Source organism: Microcebus murinus, chromosome 16, assembly GCF_040939455.1.
Source record: "Microcebus murinus isolate Inina chromosome 16, M.murinus_Inina_mat1.0, whole genome shotgun sequence".
Lineage (NCBI taxonomy): Eukaryota > Metazoa > Chordata > Mammalia > Primates > Cheirogaleidae > Microcebus > Microcebus murinus.
In genome coordinates this window covers 41,118,213-41,144,303 of record NC_134119.1, presented here as the reverse complement: position 1 = coordinate 41,144,303, position 26,091 = coordinate 41,118,213, and the positions used below count along the sequence as shown (strand labels likewise).

The 26,091-nt window shown below is 42.3% G+C and overlaps 1 long non-coding RNA gene and 1 pseudogene across 1 annotated transcript; one reads left to right on the top strand and one right to left on the bottom strand.

Moving 5' to 3' along the window:
- Positions 1–2,329: 2,329 nt before the first annotated feature.
- Positions 2,330–3,883, bottom strand: LOC142861164 (uncharacterized). Its single transcript, XR_012912543.1, has 2 exons — positions 3,593–3,883; positions 2,330–2,413 (listed from the first exon to the last, which is right to left on the bottom strand). It is a non-coding gene; the product is annotated as an uncharacterized LOC142861164 (long non-coding RNA).
- Positions 3,884–9,717: 5,834 nt separating this feature from the next.
- On the top strand, positions 9,718–11,839 carry LOC105880372 (SAFB-like transcription modulator; annotated as a pseudogene).
- Positions 11,840–26,091: the final 14,252 nt, after the last annotated feature.

Below are 26,091 nucleotides of genomic sequence, written 5' to 3'. Positions count from 1 at the left end.
CTGAGCAAGAGCGAGACCCTGTATCTACTATAAATAGAAACAAATTAATTGGTCAACTAATATATAGAGAAAAAATTAGCTGGGCATGATGGCGCATGCATGTAGTCCCAGCTACTTGGGAGGCTGAGGCAGAAGGATTGCTTGAGCCCAGGAGTTTGAAGTTGCTGTGAGCTAGGCTGGCGCCATGGCACTCACTCTAGCCTGGGCAACAAAGCAAGACTCTGTCTCAAAAAAAAAAAAAAAGATATACCCACAGGAAGAGAGCAATTCTTAATACAAAGTAAAAGTTGTAACAGTGGAGACATTTCGGGGCAGAGAAAATATTTCCAAATCATTTCTCATGTCCCACCAGGGGTAAGGCATGGCTTGGTTGGCTATGTTGGGTACCTTGATCGTGGATGGAGGGAGGCTGGGGAGTCCACTGCATGAAACCCAGTCATCTGCTGTGGTCAGGGAACTCAAGTAAATGAATGGAGACCACCATGGAAGATGTAGGGAAGAGTGCTAATGGATGAATTGGGAGCCATCGACACTCCACACATTTTTAGTCATGAGGAAACACGGGCTATTACTTTTTTTTTCCAGAAGAAAAATAGATTTTTATATGAAATGTCCAAATTTTATATCTGGATTGGCGGGCTGCCAATTTGAGCTTCCTGGCCCAGTGACTGGAGAGCACTGGATGAGATGTCATACTCATCACACATGGCAGGTGTGTCTCTCCAGGCATCCTGTGGCTTTTGAAAATGAAAATTGGTCTATGTGCTTTACAGCAAAGTCCAACTGGATCAGACTCAGGGCTTGAAGTTCTAAGTGTTGGTGAGAATGTGGAGCGACTGGAACTCTAACACACTGTTAATGAGGGTGTAAATTGGTACAGTCATTTTGGAGAACTGTTTGGCAATAACTAGTAAGGCTGAACATACACCTACCCTATCACTGTGATCACTATGATCCAGCAATACCATCCCGACATTTGATGTATGTCTACAAGAGGAGTGCAAATATATGTTCCCCAAAAGATATGTATTATAATGTTCACAGAAATACTATTAATAATAGTTAAATACTGGAAAGAAATACTGTTCATCAATGGTGGAATGGTCCATTTATGGAATGTTAAACAGCAATGCAAAAAAAAAAAGCCAAAATAGAAATTTATTGTATGTTTGCTATATGCAACAGCACAGATAAAACTCACAAACAAAATGTTGAATGAAAGAATCAGATACAGAAGAATACTGACAGTATGATATACAGTGTAGGAGAGTTCTGGTTGCTCCACGTCTCCACCAACACTTGATATACAAAGTTCAAAAACAGGAAACTAATCTGTGGCTTAGGCATGATGGTAGTTACCCTTGATGGAGGGATGGTTACTAGATGAAGGATAATGGAACTTTTGATGCAAGGGTCATCTTCTATTTCTTGTGTGTGCATTGGTTATATGGGTGTGTTCCACTTTGTGAAAAGCCACTGAGCTATATACTTTTGATTTGCTCACTCTTCTATATACATGTTGTATTCCAATATAAATTTTTAAAAAGCAAAATTTGAAAAATGTAGCACTTGCTCCTTTAACCTGGATCCTAAAGTGGGGACAACAGCAACCTGGAGATAGCTTCTAGCTTACTTGGCATGAACATGTAGTATAAGAGAGAACTAAGCCTTTGTGGTTTTTTTTTTTGAGACAGAGTCTCACTTTGTTGTCCAGGCTAGAGTGAGTGCCGTGGCGTCAGCCTCGCTCACAGCAACCTCAAACTCCTGGGCTCAAGCGATCCTTCTGCCTCAGCCTCCCAAGTAGCTGGGACTACAGGCATGCGCCACCATGCCCGGCTAATTTTTTTTTTTTATATATATATCATTTGGCCAATTAATTTCTTTCTATTTATAGTAGAGACGGGGTCTCGCTCTTGCTCAGGCTGGTTTTGAACTCCTGACCTTAAGTAATCCGCCCGCCTCGGCCTCCCAGAGAGCTAGGATTACAGGCGTGAGCCACCGCGCCCAGCCCCTTTGTGTTTTTTTATGTCACTAGAAAATAATGCAGTCCTCTGAGCCTGCTAGCTGTCCTTTCAAATCTATTTTCCATCTTCCTGGATATATGGCTGCCTAACCAGAGGCTACATTTCCAGTCTGTAATATTGGAGTAGAAAATCTGTACATAACTTTTGGCTCACCCAAAACTTAACCACTAATAGACTTCTGTTGACTGAAAACCTTTAATAACCTAAACAGTCTATTAACACATATTTCATATGTTATATATTATATACTATGTTACAATAAAGTAAGCTAGAGAAAAGAAAATGTTATTAGGAAAATCATAAGGAAGAGAAAAATACATTTACTATCCATTAAGTGGAAACGGATCATCATAAAGGTCTTCATCCTCATTGACTTCACGCTGAGTAGGCTGAGGAGGAGAAGGAAGAGAGGTTGTCTTGCTATCTCAGGGGTGGCAGAGGCTGAAGAAAATCTGCTTATAAGTGGACCCATGCAGTTCAACCCATGTTGTTCAAGGGCCAACTATTCTTGGGTCCCAGCCCAGACCAAATATATCAAAGACTCTGGGGATGGGGCTCAGAAATTTGTATGTTAACAAGCCCTCCAGGGAATTCCAATGCATACTCAAGTTTGAGAACCACTGGCTTCAAGGAGTCTGCAAACTTTTTTGGTAAAGGACGAGAGAGTGAATATTGTAGACTTTGCAGGTCGTAGTCTCCCTGGCAACTACTTTGTTCTGCCATTGTAGTGCAAAAGTAAATGCAAGGGCATGGGCAGACTTGGCCTAAAGTGGGACTCAGAAAATCAGGTAAACGCTTAAAGTATAAGTTAATGCCAGCCAAAACAATTTTCTTATTTTTGAGAAAGAGAACATCCCATGCAACTCCCTCTCCCCTGTTATCAGTCCTAAAGTCTACTCTAAACACACTGGGGTTCCCAGCTCACAATCCTTTATCCTCTGTGGCTGTACACCTCCCTCTAGATTCTTTTACCTCATGCCCCCTACATACTCTGCTCTCTGTGAAATTCTGTAATAAATAACACTTAAGTATTAAAGTTTGATAATAGTTAATAGTGCCACCTCATGCAGAAGCATTGGCATTGTAATTTGGGGCAATACTTGGTTGGAGGGGGAGTACTGTGTCTCAATTTGGCATGGGCCAATTGGTGGATAGATCTTTGTGGAGTAGGGGAAGGTTCCTGTTTCCCCAAAGTCACCTTCAGGAATCAGACTCTGCTTTCATGTAAATCCTGATTTGTCTACGGCTCAGACTTTCCCAGAAGAAGAGCGGGGATCTGCTGACTTTTAATCCTACCTGGGTTTAGATTACAATCCTAATCTAACCTGGGTTTAGTGTCCAATCCTACATGGGTTTAGTGTCCATCTGGAACTGTGTGCAGCTTGTTTAGTTCCTGCTTCTGAGTTCCTATAGGAAGCCCCAGCTGAACGTCCTGGCCACCCCTCCTTCGCCCAGGCCTGACCCCCTGGGCCGGGAGTGCCTGGCCCCTCAGGGACCAGAGAGGCCTATGTGGGTTTTCTCTCCTCTGCAAACTGAGATCAATTCCGACCACGCCTGTCTGAACACACCTGCTTTGGCACAGAGCCAAGGCAGACAACCATCTTTCCTTCTCATACGGGAGACCCAGGGACAGGCCCAGTTCTCACTCCTCATCTTGCATCCAATAGGAATCTTAGTAACAACTCAAAATGGGTTCAAACTAAATAGGCAATTTCCTGGCTCATTTAACTGAAAACTCTTAGAATAATTCTGGCTTAAAGCACAGTTTGATTCAGGGGCTCAAGCATGACCACAGGGCCTGGTTTCTCAGCACCCAGCAGCGCTCTCTAGAGGCTCCGTTTTCCCACGAGCTGGCAAGACCACACAGCAAATCTAGCCTCCATCCTCCCACGCTCACGGTGAAAAGAGCCAGTTGCTTCTCTCCCCCGCAAAAGCCTCCTTACATCTCATTGGCTCCAGACAGGTCACATGCTGCCCTTGAGCCAATCCCCCTGACTGCGGAAAGATAAGTGCTGATTGGCCGGGTCTGATCCACGTGCTCTACGGGAGCCCGGATGGAGCGGCCATGGGAACGTGGAGGGAAAGAGCCGGAGGGATGTTTCAAGGAATTCAAAACCCAGCTGTCCTTACGGAGTGGAACTGGGTGGATCTTAATGTAAGTTCTCCCAGCGTCTGACCCCGAAGCAAGTATTCAACTGCAAGTAGTTTATTTAAGAGATGACCTCAAGGGAGTAGAGAAGCAAGGTAAGAAAGGAGAGAGAGCCGGTGGGGAAAGGGTGTGCGATCAACAAGTCTCCTGGGTAGGAAACTCTGGGAGGCAGTGTGGAGGAACCGTCCTCACAGGGTTAACAAGAATTACGTGCCGGAATTGCTGAAGATATTGTTCAGCTCCCGAATTCCAGCAGAACAGTGACAGCCAATTTGAAGGCCCCCACAGAGGAGCGGAATCAGCGCGAGAGTGTAGTTTCCTGGTCTCCCTGCCCCATGACTCCAGCCTGAACTCTTCAACCAGTCTAGGATCCCCACACCTTGGCCCACTACAGACCCTTTAAAATCCCTAGCGCCAGACTCCTCGGGGAGGCAGATGTGAGGTTTCCTCCCATCCCCTCAATGGATGGCCTTACCCTGCAACCCGGTGTCTAGAATGTTGACTTGCTGAAAGCACAGGGCAACAAACCTGCTCGGGTTACCGAGGATGCCTCAGAGTTACCCTGACAGAGGTGAAAGGAAACTGCAGTGTTGATGTACTAACTCCTTGGCTGTCATCGGTACGAACTTTCAAACTTTCAGCTGCCCTGGTAGCTGCCAGCCTACCTTGATGTTGAGGGGTAGAGGGGAGCATACCTGCTTTCAGGCAGAGGATTTGGAGGTGTTTGCAATAAGCAGCCCTCAGTGTGTAGGGGTGCTTGCCAGGGGAATGTGTATGGCATGCCACAGGATGCTGACAACAAATGTCCTATACCCTTCCTCTATACCATCCACCAGGAGTCTTTTCCCATAGCAGGGACTGGGGCCTTCTCTGGCCCACCTAGGCAAGACAACATTCCCTCTTCTGACAAATGAAAGAGAATATCAAGTCCATAAACATAGAAATAAAATAGTACCCAGAGCTCCTCTTAACATTAAACATACTCTATTTCACAGATACTGTCCCTGCAAAAGTAAAAAAAGTTTTGCAGGTACAGAGTCCTGGGCCACAGGCTAAAGCTGTCATTGGGCAGGTTGACTCATTGGGCAGGAACAGATAAGCCGAGTTGGAGACAACTCCACCCAAACCACATGGAACAAGGCTGGGAAAGGGTAGATATCCAAACAGAATTCCAAGCTGTTACTGGGAGTAGAATGGATGGAAGCTATACCACCCCAAATCCCCACAGATGTTGACTGTAATGACCGTTCTTTTATTTGTTGATGTGCCAAATATAGACAACATCTAACATGAATATTATAATTTAGCATCTTTGCATACCCTGTTTCTATCCTCTGTTTCTCCTGTTATTTTATTCTTGAATTTTTCTCTTAGTTACCTTCGTAACTTTGAAAAGAAGATCTTTATTTCTTTTTCTTGATTCATTTACTATAGTTTTTTTTTAAGTTTTTTTTTTCCCCTTTATTTTCAAACCCAACTACAACACAGTAAAAATGTATTTTATTTTTTAAAGTATTGTATGGGTCTCCTGCTTAGTTCTTGGTGTCTGGCTCTTATGATTTTTTTTCCTTTGGAAAATTTTTTAAAAAGCTTTTTCTTCTTATTGTATACAGTAGAGAGATATACATTACATAAGAATTAGCTGATCCTTAATAACTTGGACCCTTGAAGTATTTCACTGGTAAACGGTTTGGTCCTAATGTTACCATAAAGCTCAGCACTTGTCTCCGAGAATGAGAACAAGTGGTTTGGGGAGAAGGAAAGAGAAGTTTTATTACTTTGCCAGCAAAGAAGAAGGATGGAGGCTCTTGTCTGAGATGCCATTGTCCTAATAATAAGCAGAAGTGCCGAGCTTTTAAAGGGTAGGTTCTCAGCTTCAGGCAATTGCTGTTCAGCCACAGTTGATGATTCTAATTGTCCCATCCCTGCTAAAGACAATCCCTTGACCTCCATCCAGGACCTCTCTCTGCCAGGTCCAGGTCTGGGCTGACCCATCTCCTGTAGCACAAAGAACAAAGACAGTACCCTGCCCCTCCCAGCCACTGGCCTGAGGCGGGGATGCAGGTTTTAGTTCTCAAAAAGGAGTGGAGAATGTTTTAAAAAGGCAAAATGTTTTTGCCATTTTTTCCAGGCCATGCTCTCTGTTACAAATTCCCCAGTGTCAATATTTCCTTTCCATATCTATGGGAGAAAGGGTGACTACTCTGTTACACTAAGTCTTTTTTTTAATCTTTTTAAAATTGAGTTATTATAGTTGTACATATTTTGGGGGGTACATGTGATATTTTGATACATGTATACAATGTGTAATGATTAAGTCAAGGTAAATGGGATATCTTTTCTTTGTGCTGGGAACATCACAGTTCTTCTTTTCTTTGTGTTGGGAATGTTACAATTCTCTTCTAGCTATTTTGAAGTATACAATAAATTATTTAACTATAATTTCCCTCCTATACTATCAAATACTAGAACTTATTCCTTCTAACTGTATTTTTGTACCCATTAACCAACTTCTCTTAATCCTCCCCCCTCCTAAGTAATTTTTAAAAGATAATTTTTGAAACTTTGCTTTTACTTTATTTTAGTTGTGTCTTTTTGTAAGGAGTTTGTAACTGAGTTTGAAGCAAGCTAAGAGCCCCTGTCTTTTAAATGGGCAGAGGTTAAAACTTCAACTCTTATTTTTTAAAAATAAATGTTAGTTTTTAGAACAATGTTAAATTTACAGAAAGATTGTGGAGATAGTACAGAGAGTTCTCATATATCCTCTGCCCAATTTCCCCTATTATCAATATCTTCCATTAGTATGTATATCCATCACAACTGATAAACCAATATGGATATGTTATTATTAGCTAAAGTCCACATCTTATTCAGATTTCCTCAGTCTTTCCTTAATGTCTCTCCCGGATCCCACATTACATTGAGTGGTTGCTTCTCCTTAGGCTCCTTGTGGCTGTTCCAGCTTCTCAGACTTTCCTTGTTTTTCATGACCTTAACAAATTTTGAGGAGTACTGGCCAGGTATTTTGTAGTAATTTCCTCAATCAGAATTTGTCTGATGTTTTTCTCATTATTAGACTGGGGTTATGGGTTTGGGGACAGAATACCACAGAGGCAAAGTACTATTTTCATCATCTTATCTAGGGTGCAGGCTATCAACATGACTCATTACTGTGGATGTTGACCTTGATCACCTGGCTGAGAAGATGTTGCAGGCTTCTCTACTGTAGGGTTACTCTTTTGCTTCCCATTTCTATATTGTACTCTTTGGAAGGAAGTCCCTGCACAGACCACACTCAAGGAGTGGGGAGTTGTATTCCATAACCTGGAGGGTGGTGCAGTAGGCAGAATAATGTCCTTCCCAAAAAGGTCCACATCCTAATCTTCGGAACCTATAAAGATGTTACATTGCAAGCAAAGATGACATAAGGTTCCAGATAGAATTAACGTTGCTTCTTAACTAATTTTAAAATATGGAGATTATCCTGTAATATCCAGGTGGACCAAATGTGTTCACAAGGGTCCTTAAAAGTAGAACGGGGAGGCAGATAGAGGAGATCCAAGTGATGGATACGAGAAGAATTCAACTTGCCATTGTTAGCTTTGAAGATGGAAGGGGGCCATGGGCAGAGGAAAGCAGGAAGTTTCTAGAAGCTGGAAAAGGCAAGAACGGGGATTCTCCCTTAGAGCCTACAGAAAGGAACGCAGCCCTGCTGACACTTTAATTTTATCCCAGTGTGACCTGTCAGACGTCTGACCTCCAGAACCGTAAGATAATAAACTTTTATTGCTTTAAGCCATTACATATATGTGGTAATTTGTTACAGCAACAATAGAAACCTAACATAGGTTAAGTATCTACATAGTATTTTGGATTTCTTTTGCATAGGAGAGTTGTCTTTTCTCACCTGTTTCTTCGGATCATTGGGAAAGTTTATATTTTTGTTCTGGCGAATATATGTTATGTTATACAATGTATTTAGGCTCAATTCTCTATGCCTTTAGATATTGAGTTAGATGTTAGTTTCTTACTATGAACAATGATAAAATTAGTATACTTTTCTTCCTTCCTTTTCCCTACCACTTGTTAATCAATGAAACTATCTTTCCTAGTTTGAATTTTATACTGTAAAATATGCTGTATTGGATTCAACTTATATGCCTTCCCAAATGCACCTTTACCTTTACCCAGAGCATGAGTAAATAGCTGTTTTATTAGACCAGAAGTAAGAATGTGATTATATTAAGCCATCAACAGCTCACAGTTATGAGTTAGTGGGAAAAATACCCAATTATATTTAGGTGTTGTTAGTTGTTTTTTTTTTTCTTGCAGAATATGAAGGTTTATTTCAAAAAAGATTACATTTTTTTTAAACCAGGATACACAGATGCACTTAATGTAACAATACTTTCCATAAAAATAGGTTACATATTAATAATGCTCAGAAATGAAAAGAACAGTCTTATTTTCTAAAAATTGTACAGTAGAGTTTTAAGCTTAAACAGCCTTCAAAATCGGCCAGGCGTGGTGGCTCACACCTGTAATCCTAGCACTCTGGGAGGGCAAGGTGGGAGGATCTCTTAATCTCAGGAGTTCAACACCAGCCTGAGCAAGAGCGAGACCCCCGTCTCTACTAAATATAAAAAAATTAGCCGGGCATGATGGAGTGTGCCTATAGTCTCAGCTACTTGGGAGACTGAAGCAGGAGGATTGCTTGAGCCCAGGAGTTTGAGGTTGTAGTGAGCTATGATGATGCCACTGCACTCCAGCCTGGGTGACAGAGTGACAGTCTGTCTCAAAAAAAAAAAAATAAACAAAACAGTTCAATCCCAATTTTTTCAAATAGGTGTTGGTGTTGCAAGAAAAAAAGTTGAATGATACACAAAACTATTTAAACATCTCCAAACTGAGATAAGCAATCATATTAAATTAAAAAAAGAAAAGCCTGACAATCCTCAAGCAAGTCAGAGTTCCTCTTTATGAGTAGTCAAGTAAAGTTTACCATATATTTCAATAAATTATCTTAAAACCATTTCAGAATAATCATGGACGTCCACCCTTAAATGGCTTAAATCCAGAGCCACTTCCTCTTGGCATGGAACTGCCACTGATTTACATAAGTCTATGAACTGGGGATGCTTTACTTGAATGCTGGGTTATCATGGCTACTCCCCTGCCCAGCTACTCCCCAGTAGCTGGTTATCATGGCTACTCCCCAGTAGACTGTCGCCTACTTGCCTTAAAAGCCATCTTCTGTGGAAGACAATGCTTTTGTCAAAGAGTGTGAACTGGAGAATCAGGAGGCACACAAACAAGATGGAAATGATGAACTAAAGAACTCTGAAGAATTTGGTGAAAATGACGAAGAAAATGCACATTCCAAGGAGTTTCTTTCTGCAAAAGAGAACAAGAGAGCTCATGAATTAGTAAAGGCAGAAGCAATAGAAAAAGAGGATGTCGGAAGTCAGAAAATTGAACCTCAAGGAGGTGAAGATGATAGTTTTCTAACAGTCCAAGACAGTGAGAAAGAAGAAATGAGAAAGCTCTTCAAAAGAATCTAAAGACAGCAAGACATCATCTAAAGGTGACAAAGGAATTATAAGTAGTACTAGCTGTAGCAGTGGAAACACAACTAAAAATATCTGGGTTGGTGCACTTGCGTCTAACACCAAGCTGCTCATTTGAAGAACCTCTTTGGCAAATATGGAAAGGTTCTGAGTGCAAAAGTAGTTACAAATGCTCAAAGTCCTGGAGCAAAATGCTACGTCATTGTAACTATGTCTTCAAGCACAGAAGTGTCCAGATGCATTCCACATCTTCATTGCACTGAGCTATGTGGACCCCTGAATTCTGTTGAAAAAATAAAAGGTGCTACTTTTTTTGTTTTTGAGACAGTCTTGCTCTGTTGCCCAGGCTAGAGTGCAGTGGCGTCATAGCTCACAGCAACCTCAAACTCTGGGGCTCAAGCAATCCTCCTACTTCAGCCTCCTGAGGAGCTGAGACTTCAAGCACATGCCACCATGCCTGGCTAATTTTTCCATTTTTAATAGGGATGGGGTCTCACTCTTGCTCAGGCTGGTCTTGAACTCCTGATCTAAAGCAGCCCTCCCACTTCAGCCTCTCAGAGTGCTAGGATGACAGGCATGAGCCACTGTGCGCAGCAATATTTTGAAGAAAGAAATGAAGAAAGAAAGTGATGAAAGACTAATTCAAGTAGTTCTGCAGATAAAAAATAAGGAGTGATAGAAGTAGCAAGACTCACACCTCTGTCAAAAAAGAAGAGAAAAGTTCTTATGAGAAATATGAAAAAAAAAAAAGCAAGGATACTTAGAAAATAGAAGGTATAGATGAGAAAAATGATAATGAGGCAGGGGCCAAACTTCAGAATCAATTTTAAAAAGTGAACAAAATAAGAAAATTAGCTTAAAGAGTCCAGGACATATGGTAATATTAGACCGAACTAAAAGAGATCATCGTAGGCCATCATGAAGAGGAAGATAGGAGAAAATTCATGAAAGAAGAAAGGAAAAGGAGAGAGCTAGCTTAGACCAAAAAAGGGGGGGGGACAAAGACTACAGAAGGAAAGAGATCTTGCCTTTTGAAAAGATGAATGAAGAAAGATTGAGAGAACATTTCGTTCTGAAACACAGCCAGGAGAAATCTTAAAGAGGAAGAAAAATGATTAGGAAGGAAGATTGCAGAAACAAAGTGTCAAGAGTGAGAATGCATTAGAATAATTGGTGAACAGGAAGAAAGGGAACACTTACAGAGAAATGAAAAGGCCAGGAACATCCTAAGAAGCTGAACTGTTTGCTCAAGAATGAGAGAACTCACAAGGCAACAACAGCAGCTTCGTCATGAACAGGAAAAAAGGAATTCTTTGGAATGCCCACGTGATATAGAGCATAGGTGAGATGATCCTTACTGGAGCAAGAACAAAAAGTTGTCTCTAGAGATAACATGCACGATTCAGCCACAGATCTGACTACTCTCGGCACCAGAAAAGATTTAGCAACTTGATTATCAAGAGAGGGATTCCTGACAGTTCAGCAGTACGATCTTCATCTTTTGAAAGGCAGGAATGCTTTGTTGGTCAAAGTGAAGGGAAACAGGTATGATACAAGCTTTGAAAGGTATCCCCACAATTTTATTGACTCCAGAAGGAATTAGCCTCCACCATCAAGAAATGAACTTAGAGAATGAGACAGGCAAGAGGTAGGTGGGGAGCGAGATGAAAAAACTGAGATCATTCATGATAGGCCTGATATCACTCGCACTAGACATCCTTGGGAAAGAGAGCCCAATCCTTCTAGACAAACTACCTGGAAAAGTGAAGGAGGCATGGCTACTAGCAAATGGGAAATAGGAGTTGAAAGGCCAGAGTGATGTGGGAGAGACGTATCAGGACATTGTGTGAGAGGCACTGCCCCTGGGAGTCGCAGTAATGCGTCAGTCCATGGAAGCAGAGAGGGAGACGGAGGAGTCATCACAGAGGACCAAGGGGAGCACAGCATCGTCTTGAAGAATGACGTGTGGTTGAACGACATGGCCAAGACACAGTGGACTAAGGAAGGAGTGGCACAGTCCTCCTTCCCAAGGGCCTAGCTATCATGAAGCAAGGCAAATGGGTGACACCCTATGTCTGCAGCTCTTTAGCCAGTTCTAGGTCATTGGTCTACCTCTGCAGCTGCAGTGTGGAATCAGCCACAGCCAAAAACACAGCCTGGGCATGGAGGTGTGGTGTTCCCCCTAACAGCTGAGTAGGCAAAAAGAAACACATCCATTCCCTGGGCTCAGGACTTCAAGGGAAATATATAGTCCTGAGGCTGCCTGAGGACTTCTTCCAGGCCCAGAGGCCAAATCCCTACACAACTACTCTAGAAAATGATTGTGTCTCTTCTCTGAGGAAAGAAGAGAGAATCGTGTATCCTGGCCATATAGTCTTCATTTTCTTCCCGCCCTTTCAGTGCGATCACTGATGTCAGAGGCAGGTTGCTGGAGTTCCTTCCGCTTCTACCCCCATTGCCCTTCCACACCTTGCCTGTGCCTGACATGCCTCAAGAGGGCAGAAGAACTCTCTGTGATGGTGACATTTGATCTAAGACCTGAAGGATGACAAAGGAACAATGGGAAGACAATTAATAACTGAGGATCTGAGGTGAGAAGAAACTTGGGTTGTTGGAAGTAGGGAAGGAGGCCAATGAGACTGGATCAAGGGCAGCCAGAGGCAGGTAGGAAGGAGATGGGGTTGAAGAAGGAGACAGGAGCCTGGCCATGCAGGGCCTAGTGGGCTCGGGAAGGAGTCTGGAGTCTTCTCTACTTGTGGTAGAGCATCACTGAAGGGTTTCAGTATAGCATGATCTAGTCTAACTTTCAAAAAGTTCCTTTTTCTTACTATGGAGAAAATGGATTGGAAGGCACAGGCTGGGAACGACAAGTTGGGACACAAGTGATGCTGGGGGCTGGGATGAGTATGATGGCAGTGGGGCTATCGATAAGACAGCCAGGGAGGTTAGAATTGGCATGATGGGGAGGGGTGGTGAGAGAAAGAAGAAACAAAGATGACCTTGAGGTTTCTTGCTGGGGCTGCTGAATGAACACCAGCTGTTGAAATAGAGAAGCCTGGAGCAGGGACATGGGGAAGGAGAGATTTAGGGGGAACATCAAGATATTTTCAGGTTTACTGGGATGTTTATGAGACATTTGGATGGACATATCAAGTAAACAATTGGACCCAGGAGAATCTGGAACTCTAGGAAAGGTGTGGGTTGCATATTTGACTTTGAAGGCCATGAGATGTAACACTAAGGAATGGGCAGGATCTCCTTGGGAGAGAATGAAGTCAGGAAAAATGAAAGGAGCCAAGGCCACACTCCGAAGAAGAGTCGAGAATGAAGCCAAAGTGGAGGATGTTCCGTGGAAGAAAGAGCACATGGAAAGTGAAAGCGTGCAAGCATGTGTTGTAGAACACATATTGTGGTTCTCAATTATCACGATCACCTGGAGGGCTTGTAAAGCCCATATTTCTGGGCCTAGAGTTTCTGGCTCAATAAATCTGGGGTGGTGCCCAAGAATTTGAATTTCTAACACATTCTCAGGTGATGCTGATGTGGCTACCCTGAGGACCACACTTTGAGAAGCACCCCCAGAATGAACATTTTCAGTATGCTGGTCTATGAACGGGAATCAGAGAACTGAGTGGGGAGTGGGGATACGGGAGAATTTTTAAAGATGAAAGATAACTGCAGACGTGCTCGCTGATGGGCGTGATCTGGTCAGGTGGGAGAGATGGATGAGGCAGAGGGGAAGGGGGTAAGTGAAGGGACAAAGTCCTTGATCATTCAAAAGGAAACCGTATTTGAAGCATCACAAAGGCTTTGGCTTCCAACAGGAAGATGGGCATTTTATTTATCCACAGTGGCTGGTGTGCACAGGTCTAGAGGATTAGAGGTGGGAGATTGAGGAAGCTTCCATCAGGGAGCTCCTGTATTCTCAATAGAGAATGGAGAGGTCATCTGGAAGCTTCTATAATCTTATTTTCAAGGAAGAATAAATGGAGGTAGAGAAAACCATGGGGAGATTTGAGGCAAAGGGAAAAGTCTATGAACTGGTTGTCTTGGGGAGCAGGAAGCCAAATTTTCCAGACCAGAGTAATAGAACTTTTTGTGATTACAGAAATGTTCTATAGTCTGTGCTGTCTAATACAGTAGTAGCTGCTAGTCACATGGGACTGCTTATATTTAAACTAATTACAATTAAATAAAAACAGAAATGTAGTTCCTCAGTCTCACTAGTTACATCTCAGGTATCAATTCTTAGAGAACATAATTTCCTGGGGCACTGTGTTGAATCTGTGCTTGAGGTTCATGCAACCAGGCAGCCATGGTTTATAGTTTTTCTCCAGCTCAGAGACAGGCCCAGAAAGGGTGGGTGACACAGGCTTTTCAGATAGGGTTTTTCCAGACAAGTATGACAAAAGGAGAGAGAGCCTGGGGAGGGAGAGATTATGATGCTAGGCTGGAAAATCCTATGCCAAGAAAGAACAGTGATGTCGTGAGAGGTCTGTCTCATGTAAAACTGACCCTTCCAGAACAAAGCACTTATCTTACCTTTCCTATAAACTCTATCTTAGGGATTGAATTATTGATGAGGAGAAGTTTCTCTTTATTGTGTAAGTATTCTAGTTAATGAAGAAGGAATGATAGAATTAGAGCATCAGCAATCTATAAATCCTAATGAAATAATAGATATCGCAATGGTCATAACAGCCTAAAATCACCAAAAAGAGGGACAAAACATTCTGAGCATTCTGATGGAAGGACTCAACACCACCTGACCCATCCTCACCAAAAAAATCGACCCTGAGTCTAACCAAGCTTCTAGATCTAACAACTAGTTTTGGAAAATACAAAGGACTAAGGAACATGCTAGCACCAGAGATACAGAATCAGTGGAATCCAGACTGTGAGAAAGCCCACTGGATAACTAACCTGGTTTCTTCAACAAATAAATTGCAAGGGAAAAGTAAGATGGAGGGGGAATCTGAAAGATATTTATGATACACATCAACAATACTGGTGTTGCAGTTATGTATTTTAGGAATACAAACTGAAATATTAGCTGATGAAATTATGTATCTGGGATGTATTTCAAGATAATCCCAGTGGAAGGAGCCATTTGATGATTATTGTTGGTGATGGGTGCCTGGGGCTTCATTATACTATTCTGCTTTATGTATATTTAAAACTTTTCATAATAAGTTTAAATAAAAATAACACTTCCTCTCTGGGAGGCCCAGGCGGGAGGATCGCTCAAGGTCAGGAGTTTGAAACCAGTCTGAGCAAGAGCGAGACTCTGTCTCCACTAAAAATAGAAAGAAATTAATTGGCCAACTAAAAATATATAGAAATATTAGCCGAGCATGGTGGCGCATGCCTGTAGTTCCAGTTATTCAGGAGGCTGAGGCAGGAGGGTTGCTTGAGCCCAGGAGTTTGAGGTTGCTGTGAGCTAGCCTGATGCCACGGCACTGTAGCCCAGGCAACAGAGTGAGACTCTGTCTTAAAAAATAAATAAATAAATAACACTTCCGACACTAGATGCTCTTTCCAGGTGGGAGCCTGCCTCTCTCCTTTTCATTGCCAACCTTCCTGAAGGAATTCTCTCTGCCGTTTTTTCATGTCCTTACCTTCCATTCATGGCTATACCCACTGCAGTTTTGAGTCTGCCCAGTTTCCTTCCCCAGAACTGTTCAGGCTAAGGTCCCCAGGACCTCTACAGCCTGGGGACACTTCTCTACCCTCAACTCCCTTGGCACCCTTTCCTTTCCAAGCTCTCTCCAAACAAGACCGCTGGATCAGACAGCAAGGACTCACATCTAGGCTGGCCACATCCTGGCATGATGCTCTTACAGGAGAACCTCTCTAAGTCTCCATCTCCCCATCTCTAAAGTGGTGACAGTAGTTGTATCTACCAGTCCTGGATGCCTATTGCTGTAACAATCCACCCCAAAGCTTGGAGGTTAAAACACTACTTGTTATCTATTATGGTTCTGGGGGGGTTAATGGCCTCAGCCGGGCAGCTGTGTCTTGGCTCATGCAGTAACAGTCAGATGGTGCCAGAGGCTGGGGTCATCTTCACTCACATGCCTGGCCCTCGACTACGGTGGCTGGAGCAGCTAGAGCTGGTCAGAGATAGCTCCCTTTCGATGGGGCCTCTCCCTGTAGCTCACTTTGGGCTTTCTCTCAGGGTACTTGGACTTCTTACATGACCCCTGGCTTCCCCCAGAGCGAGCACTCAGAGACGGGAAGTGTAAATTTCCAATCTCTCACAGCCTAAAACCTGACACAGCATCACTTGCACCATATTCTATTGGTCAAAGCTGTCTAGAACCTGCCAAAGTTCAAAAGGAAGGGACAGTGAAATATCAAGGAGAAAGTCTCAATGTCATTCAGCTGTGAAATAAACCCTACTCTTTATTATAAAAGCTCATACATGCTTTCTTTCTCTTCTTCCTCCAACATCCTCTATATCAGGCTTTATCAAAATATTAATGTCTTAGATACTCGTTTGGCTGCAAGAAATAGCACTGGCTTAAACAATAGAGGGTATTTTTCTTCATTATAAGGAATATAAAAATAGATAGTTTCAGGCATAGTTTCAGTTGTTCAAGTGTGCCCTCAAAGGCCCAGGCTCTTCCTTTCTGCACTGCCAACTTTGGCACCTGGGCTTTCATTGGCATGCTGGCATCCTCATTGTCACAAGATGGCTGCCACTCCTCCAGACATCACATCCAAGCAGGGTTCTGCTTATGACTCGTTGACTGAAACTGTCACATGGTATGGCTTGCTGAAAGGCAAAGTGGAAGAGAGATCATTGAACTGGGTACATTACTGTGCCAAATAAAATTAGAGTTCTGTTGTCAAAAAAAAAGTAGGGAACAGATACTTAATAGGCAAAAAACTGCTTGCCACATTATGTTAGCTACAGGGAATTGCTCAGTACTTTGTACATAGTAGATATACAGCAATGTTTGAGGGATGGTGGCCATTGCTGATTGGGAAGTCAGGACTCAAAAATCAACTCTTCTAAAGAAACTTCCTCACCTTTCACACTACAATAGAATTAACAGTTACCTCCTCTGCACAACAATACACAATACAGGCTTTTAGTAAAACACATGGAAGACATCAGGACTCTTTTTAAATTTAATTTTATATTTTTTAGAGACAGGGTCTCACCTCGTTGCCCAGGCTGAAGTGCAGTGGCCTGATCATAGTTCACTGTGACCACAAACTCCTTGACTCAAGCGATCCCCCTGCTCCCCAACGTGCTGGGATTACAGGTATGAGCCACTGTGCCTGATCTTGGACTCTTTTTAATGTCCCTTTCTGTCTCCTTCTTCTATATTATGACCCTTTGAGGCCAGGAACCAAGATTTGTTTACCTTTTGGGTCCCTATCACCTAACACAGGTTGGGGAAATGAATGTGATTTGAGTTACAGGTTTGGGGAAAGTTGTGATTAGTAGAAGATCTACATAGGAAAAGTGAAGGAAGCCACAAAGAGAGAAAACAAAACAGAAGAAACATTCAGAGACAGTTACACAATTCTCCTGAAAAATAGGAACATCAGGGTCATTGGTTAGCAAGTAGATTTACTTGTGCTGAGTAAAGAGAGAACTAGAAATAAAAACCACACAAGGTGATTAAAGAGAATCAAAACTAGGAGGAGGAAAGCACAAAAAGAAAGCAGAGAGGGGAAGAGAGGAAGGGATGATGGGTGTATTCGTTTCCTCTGATTGCTGTAACAAATGACCACAAAAGTGGTGGCTTAAAACAACAGAAATTTATTCTCTCACAGTTCCAAAGGCCAGAAGTTCAAAATCAGTATATCCCTGGGCTAAAATCAAGGTGTTGCTGCTCAAGGCCAAGCTCCCTGTGGACACTCTCGGGCAGAATCCATTCCTGCCTCTTGCAAGTTCTGGTGGCTACTGGCATTTCTTGGCTTGTGGCCGCATCACTCCAATCTCCATCTCCATGATCTCATGGCTTCCTCTTCTTCTGTCTGTGTAATCTCCCTCTGTCTCTGTCTCTATTTATTACTTTTAATTGGCAGGTAATAATTGCACATATTTACAAGGTGCAGTGTGGTATTTCAATACATATATACAATGTGTAATGCTCAAATCAGGTAATTAACATATCCATTACCTCAAACGTATCATTTCTTTGCATTAGGAGCATTCCAAATCTGCTCTTCTAGCTATTTGAAAATATACAATAAATTGTTTATTATAGTCACACTATACTGCTATACACTAGAACTTATTCTTCCGATCTAGCCGTACTTTTTTATTCCTTAACCAACCTCTCGCTATCTCCCCAGTCTCTGGTAACCACTATTCTACTCTGTACTTATACGAGATCAACTTTTTAGACTTTCACATATGAATGAGAGCATGTGGTGTTTATCTTTCTGTGCCTGGCTTATTTCACTTAATATAAGGTTGTCTGTGCTCATCCATGTTGCTGCAAATGACCAAATTTCATTTTTATGACTAAATTGTATTCCGTTGCCTATGTATACCTGTTTCTCTCTTATAAGGGCATTTATAATGGCATTTAGCCCCACCCCAGGCAATCCAGGGTAAACTCCTCATCTCAAAATCCTTAATTTAATTACATCTGCAAAGATCTTTGTTCCAAATAAGGTAAGATTAACATTTCCAGGAATCAGGACACAGGTATCTTTCGGGGGTGATGGGTGCATTTTTCAGCCCACCACAGTGGAGAGAGCAAGGAGGAAGATCAGCCTCTCTCATTTAAAAGGCTTTTAGAACTGTGCTGCCCCCAAATCTTTTTTTGTGACACCAACTGCAGGGTTTCAGCTCCATGGAGGCACCGCCCATTCCCTCCCATGGTGGCCATGAGAATGTGCCACCCCCATCTCTGCTGCAGGGAATGTGACAGACCTGGGGCTCCGAAGACATCATGGTGTAGGAGTGAGCTCCTGCTTCCCATGGGCAGCTCCAGCCAGTGGCTGAGAAGAGTAGGGTGCCCAGGTGGGCCCATCATGGGGCTCCTCTGACAGGTGACAGACCTTGCCAAACCTGCCTTAGAACTGCCTGCAGACTAGGATGTGTCACCCAATTTCCCTTCCTGCCTTCCTGCTCTCAGCTGGTCATAGGGGCTGGCCCTCCCTTATAGTCCCCCAGCTCTCAAACCCCTCCCCTTCTCCTGGCTCCCTCTCCGTTTCTCTTGCAGACATTCCCCCTAATAAATTTCTTGCACGTCTAATCCTTTCCTGGCATCTGCTTCTTAGACAATCTAGACTAACACATGTTACCTACTTAATAGCTATTTTTAACTCAACTCATCACTCAATAAGTGTACTTAAGAAAGAAATTTTACATTGCTACTCAAAATGGGAAGCCAATATCACTTGCCATAAACAGAGGGAAAGCTGAAAAGACATTGATATAGACCAACAAAATAATATTAAATTTTAGCCAGATACTCATTGCTTACCTGCCAAAGAATCTGAGGTTGGTTTGCTCTTTAAAGGGAGGTTAGCTAGTGTTAGTAAGGTGTTACAGACCTATTAGCACCAAGCTAAGACCTTCTATATGTAATCAGAAGGATCAAAAGAATTAAAGAGAGAATAATTTTCCCATTTGGGGCTTCCACGGTAACATTTACCCCTCAAACAGGAAATACCCCTAAACAGCACATAGCTGTGCACATGGTTGAAAGGCAATAATGAGTTCATTGTTGAGAAAAGCTTGTGGTAGGAAAATTATTGCAATATTAATTTGTGTTTTGTTCTACTAGTGATTTTTCTTCCATCAGTACCAATCAGATAGCTGTTCCTTCTTGTTTTCTTATCTTGAGGGGTCTACTCTGAGACAGCAAGGTCTTTTGAAGGCACTTCTCTTGCAGTCTTTAAAGAAAGCAAAATTCTTGAGTGAGGAAGGGAGAGGCGCAGGCACGGGACCATGGTGGGAGAGAATGCAGGTTGCTCACGCTGGGGAGCACAGAGGCTCAGGATCCAGAGAGCAGTGAGGACCCTCATGCCCCTCCCTGGGGACTGGGTTTAAAGCTCAGGGGGAAGAAGATGGCTGTGTGGCAATATCACCACCCTGGGATGGAACCGTGGAGTCAGATTAAAGAAAATACAATCATGTGACATTATCCACACACCTGAGTTTGTGGGTCTGGATTCATACACACCTGTAAGCATCTTAAGCATCTTAAATAATTCTTAAAATGATAATCAACACACTCTCAACCTGTCAGTTTTCATTTATATTTTTATGGTGCCCTAAATGGTACCATAGATTTGCTGTTTCACACGTATATGCTTAATTTACAGAACCATACCCTCTGCCTCCTGAGAGTAAGCTAAAAAGTTATTGTGGCCTGGTGGCCTCTGCAGGGCCAGTGTGTAGTTCATTGGAAAAGGTCACACACTATCTTGTCCATGAGTCACTGGGAGAGCATAGAAATGAGCAAGTGTCATTTTAATAGGTATTTAGTTGATGGCAAGTAAGAAAGCACAGTTCCAACTGAATTAAGAGAGAGAGAAAGTGACAGAGAGGAGAGAGAGAGAAAAATTTATTCAACCACTCCAGGGGTAAAGTCTGCTTCAGGTAGGCTGGATCCAGCACTGTCTTGAGGCCCCAGTCCTGCTCTCTTCATCTCTTGGTTTGTTTTCCTCTGTTGATATCATCCTTAGGTAGCTGCTGGTGGCAAAGGCAGCTGCCTGCTCCAGACTTACATTAACATATATGTTTGTATTCCTAAATAGAATATTGTTTTATCTGCTTTAAAAAATAATTTGAGCCTGGGCATGGTGGCTCACACCTTTAATCCTAGCACTCTGGAAGGGCAAGGCAGGAGGATTGCTTGAGCTCAGGAGTTGGAGACCAGCCTGAGGAAGAGCGAGACCTGTGCCCCCCTACCCTGTCTCTACTAAAAATAAGAAAAAATTGCTGGGCACAATACAAGTGAATCTACCATTTGATCCAGCAATCTCATTACTGGGCATCTACCCAAAAGATCCAATGACACTCTACAAAAACGACACCTACACTCAAATGTTTATAGCAGCACAATTCATAATTGCAAGGCTGTGGAAACAGCCCAAGTGCCCATCAATCCAAGAATGGATTAATAAAATGTGGTATATGTATACCATGGAGTACTATTCAGCTCTAAGAAACAACGGTGATATAGCACATCTTATATTTTCCTGGTTAGAGCTGGAACCCATACTACTAAGTGAAGTAGCCCAAGAATGGAAAAACAAGCACCACAAATACTCGCCAGCAAATTGGTATTAACTGAGCAGCACCTAGGTGGACACATAGGTACTACAGTAATAGGGTATTGGGCAGGTGGGAGGGGGGAGGGGGCGGGTATATACATACATAATGAGTGAGATGTGCACCATCTGAGGGATGGTCATGCTGGAAACTCAGATTTGTGGGGGAGGGGGTGGAAAGGGCATTTATTGAAACCTTAAAATTTGTACCCCCATAATATGCCAAAATAAAAAAAAAATTGCTGGGCAACTGAAAACAGAAAAAATTAGCTGGAGGTGGTGCACATCTGTAGTCCCAGCTACTTGGGAGGCTGAGGCAGTAGGATCACTTGAGCCCAGGAGTTTGCGGTTGCTGTGAGCTAGGCTGACACCACATCACTCTAGCCCTGGCAACGGTGTGAAACTCTGTTTCTAAATAAGTAAATAAATAAATAAATAAATTCTAATCTTATACAATTTTTCTGTAATTTGTTTTTTTTTATTCAACGATGTTTGTGATTGTATGGCTTTATTGATGTGTGTGGCTGTGGGCCCCATTCATTTTCATTGTATGCCTTTATCACAATTTAGTCACCCAATTAGTTATTTATAGGTATTTGGGTTGTGTCTTTTTTTTAGGTTGGAATTTTATTTTTTTGAGTATAATGAATGCTACTACTATGAGTATTCTTGTCTGTGACTCACAGTGCATAAGTGTAAGACTTTTTCTAGATTAGCAATGTGGAGTGGAATTTCTGGCTCCTTTTAATGTGTATGTTCCATTTTACTAGATAAAGTCAAAACTCTTTCCAAAATGTTTGAATCCATCCACACACCCATTGCATTGTGTGAATGGTCTCATTGCTTGATATCTTCACCAATACTTGGTATATTCTGACTTTTTAAATTTTGCCAGTCTGATATGAAACAGTATTTCATCTTCATTTTAATTTTCATTCTCCTGTTTATGAATGAGATTGAGCAACTTTTTATATATTGGTGACCATTCATATTTTCTCTTCCTGGAAATGCCTTTTCTTGCCTTTTGCCATTTTTCTATTGAGTTTGTTTTTTTCTTATTGATTCATAAGAGTTCTTTATATATTCTAGATTTTAATCATTTGTAACATAAATATGTTACAAGAAGTTTTCTCAGTTTGTTGCTTAGCCTGTCATTCTCCTTATTGTGTGTTTGGATAAACAGATATTCTTAATTTTTCTGCAGTCATATTTATCAAATCTTTTATTTTATGGTTTACATTTGGATTTTAAGAAATTCTTTCATATCCTATGGTCATAAAGATATTCTTCTCTCTGAATATACACAGGTATATGTATTCACACATATTTAAATGTTTTGTTGTTTTACTTTTTAAAAATTTTAATTCTTTTTATTTTGATTTTTTTAAACCATTAACCAGTGTACATTTAAATGTTTAATGCACCAGAAATTGATATGTATGTGCATTATTCAACCTCCCTTATTTTTCTTCAACTGGATAACCACTTGTTCCAGTTCCATGTATTGAATACCACATCTTTCCCCACTACTCTGCAATGCCCTCTCTCACAAGTCAAATGTATACACCTGTGTGTGGGGCTGTTTCTGGCTCTCTGTTAGGTACTGCTGTCTCTGTATACCAATGCCACACCATTTTAATTACCATTGGTATCTGATGGATCAAATCTACACACCTTGTCATTCTTCAGGAGTGTTTTGACTCTTTCTTTACATGAACTTTAGAACAAGTTTATCAGGTCCCACGAAAAAAAGACCTTTCGTCAAGTATTTTAAAGAATTGTAGGCCGGGCGTGGTGGCTCACGCCTGTAATCCTAGCACTTTGGGAGGCCGAGGCGGGCGGATTGCTCAAGGTCAGGAGTTCAAAACCAGCCTGAGCGAGACCCCGTCTCTAAAAAAAAAAAAAAAGAATTGTATTACATATACAGATGAATTTGAGGATTTGGGGCCTCTTTTTTATTCTGAATCTTCTAATCCATTTGGATGGTAAATCTTTCCACTGACTAGTGTCTTCTTTAATGTCTTCTGATAAAGTTTTCTAATTTTAATCACAAAGAGCATGCACAATATTTTTTAAAATGTATTGCAAGGTGCTTTGTATTTTTGTTGCTGTTATAAATCATTTTTTATTAGACCTTTTATTTTTCTGACTTGCTAGCATGTAGAACTGTAGTTGACACACACACACACATAGACTTTTTTTATACAGTCACCTTGCTAAACTTTTATTAATTCTAATGATTTATAGATTCTTTTGAGTTTTCCACATAGACAATAATACTACAAATAATAATGATAGTGTTGTTTTTCCCTGTAAAATCTTTATTTCTTTTTCTTTTTTTCTTTCTTTTTTTTTTGGGGGGGGGCGGGTGTTTTATTGTACCTGTAAGAAAGAGGATCAAATGTCGAATGAAACAGCAGGTAGTCTTGTCTTCTTCATGGGTTCTGGTTCCACGGTGAATTCAGTTTGTAAAACTATATAAAGCTGTGTAGTTCTTATTTGTCCATGTTTCTAATACTGTACTAGATACTTCAATAAAAAGTTAAAATTTTTTCCTCTGGAATATTTTCCCAACATCTCAACCTCTCCTGATAGCCATATGCTCTGAAGATGTCACCAAGCAGGTTTATACCTGTCTATTTTCAACCTGACTTTACATTACTGTAGAAAAGAAGTCTTAAGTGAGAACACAGATGGCTGCTTTCAAGAATTTGAAAGTGGGAGGGAGGGAGGACAGAATAAGATGGGAGATGGAAAGGCAGGAAAGCAGATTTCCACAAAGCAGAAAGAAAAGCTTTCTAACATCACTCTTGTCTAACCAGAGACTAGGCTGCTGTTTGAGATAGTGAGCTTCCCAGAACTGGAAGTATTCAAGCAGGGCTGGATACAGACCTACCAAGGATACCATACAGGCCCCTCACTCCCCAAATTGGGTGGAGTGTGGACCATTTGTCTCCTGTCTCTTTCAACTTCAGGCTTGAGATTTTTAAAGATTTGGGTTCATTCTTCTCCCAATGCTTCCAAGTAAAAGAAAAAATAAAGATTTGGGTTCATTTTTTTTATCCTGTCGGGGATGCTCTTTCAACTCCTTTCATAATACTTAGAAAACCGACCTTAAATGTCAACAAAGACAAAAGCTGGTTCAGTTGTATATGTTAACAGTATTGATAACCCCCTATCAATTCTAATCAAGAAAAAAAAAGAAAAAAAAACACATTAAAATTCCTTACTTACTCCCAAAGAAACACCTAACAAATACAGCACGTGGGCGTCCAACAATCTTGGAATAAAAGTGATCTGTTAGTTTTCATCCCTAAACCCATAAACGTTGGGTTACTTTTGAGGTTTCTAACCTTTTATCCCACCATTCTATAAGCTTTTCAAATAACGGAAATAGACAAAGTTGTCCAGGAATTAATCGACTTGACATCAGGCAAAAGGAAAAAAAAGCTTTATTAGTGGGGATTACTGGCTCTTTTATAAAATAAGGAATTTTGAATGAAGATTTTTAGAGATGGGGGAAGAATTCTGTGATTTCATAGGTTTACTTTATTTTTCACTCTTTCATTCAACTCAAGTTTCTTCTTTCTAGCAAATCTCGTTTGTTGGCAGATAAAAATACATGTGCAGAGTCTCCCAGAAGCTGCGCCATCAGCCTCACAGACAAGAAGGAAGCCTGGTTTTCTTGCGCCACTACAGAAATGTCTTCCTCTTCCTTCTCCTCCGGCTCACCGGGATCAAAGTCTTTTTTCATTCTTAGCTGGTCTTCCTCAGCGAAAATCTGGAGTTGGGCGTTCAGTCGGTCCGCAGAGGGTGACTCCCCGAAGGCGGACCTGGAGGCATGGCGCCCCGGTCCCCTGCGCAGCCCCGGGAGAGCTGCGCCCCGTCTGCGCGCCGAGAGTACGCCAGCCACGCCGAGAAATCCGTTACCAGGCTGCTGTGTCCCCACGGGCCATTCCAAGGCGGAAGAGGACAGGGAAAACCGCTGTGTAGACTCCCGGGTCCCCTGGGCTGGGCGCGCGGCGCGTCAGGTTACAGACAGGTGAGGCTGGCTTGGGTGAGCTGCGGGCGCCAGGCACCCCGGCCAGACACGCCCCCGCAGCCCCCGGCAGCTGGCACGTGTCTGATTACGCCCCGGAGGAAGGCGACCGCGGCGACCCAGGAGGCTGTGCCGGTTGCCTTGGGAAGGGCAGCGCGATCCCCAACGTGGGCACATTTGTTTTATTTTATTTTATTTTATTTTATTTTATTTTATTTTATTTTATTTTATTTTATTTTATTTTATTTTTACATTTGTTTTAGAAACTTGGCATCTTTTACCAACTCCCCTTACCTCTCTCCCCTCCCCTCCAGGCATAGATAGGAAAAGACAAAAATAAAAATAAATACAAAGCTTTCCAGCCACGTCCCCGGTAGGTGCGGCGAGAAGGTGTAGTCAATCCTCACTTTACTGGCTTCCTGGAAAGGTATTTCCCAGACCCAGAATTTGGGGATTGGGTGGTCAGGGGAGGCTATAGTGGGAGTGGGCGAGGATTGGAGGCGTGTTTCGAAGCTGCGTTTGCGTAACATGCGCTTGGCCTTTGTTTCTCCTATTGCGTGTTTATTTGGGGCGATGGGGTTTTGAGGTGCAACGTCTTGGGGTGGAAGCTGCTTTGGCAGAGCAAACCTTGTTTTTCTTAAGATCGTATGATACAAATCAGTAAAATAACGTGTTCTAAAGATGCTGAATTTTAAAATTTATTTTTATGTTTATTTGAGGGGCCGTTGTAGTGGATGCGGAGCTCAAGCCCCCGAGTCCCCCCTTATCAGATCAGAGTCCTGGGGCGTCTCCCCTCGCGCCCCCCGCCCCCGCCTCCCGACTGCGGAGATTTCAGATTTCAGCAAGCCCCAGGAACGATCCGCCGGAGGAACTGAGCCATTTTCTGGCTTGCTTGTCGGAGACAAATTCACGGGGGGGTGGGGGGAGCTCGTGGAAGGCCCCAACTAGCGGGGGCGGGGGGTGCCCTGGGAGGCGGACCTGGGGTTTACCTAGAAGAGTTCGCCCTGAGGTGCATGCGATGGAGGAATGGGCGAGGGGGTTGATTAAAAAATGTTCTTC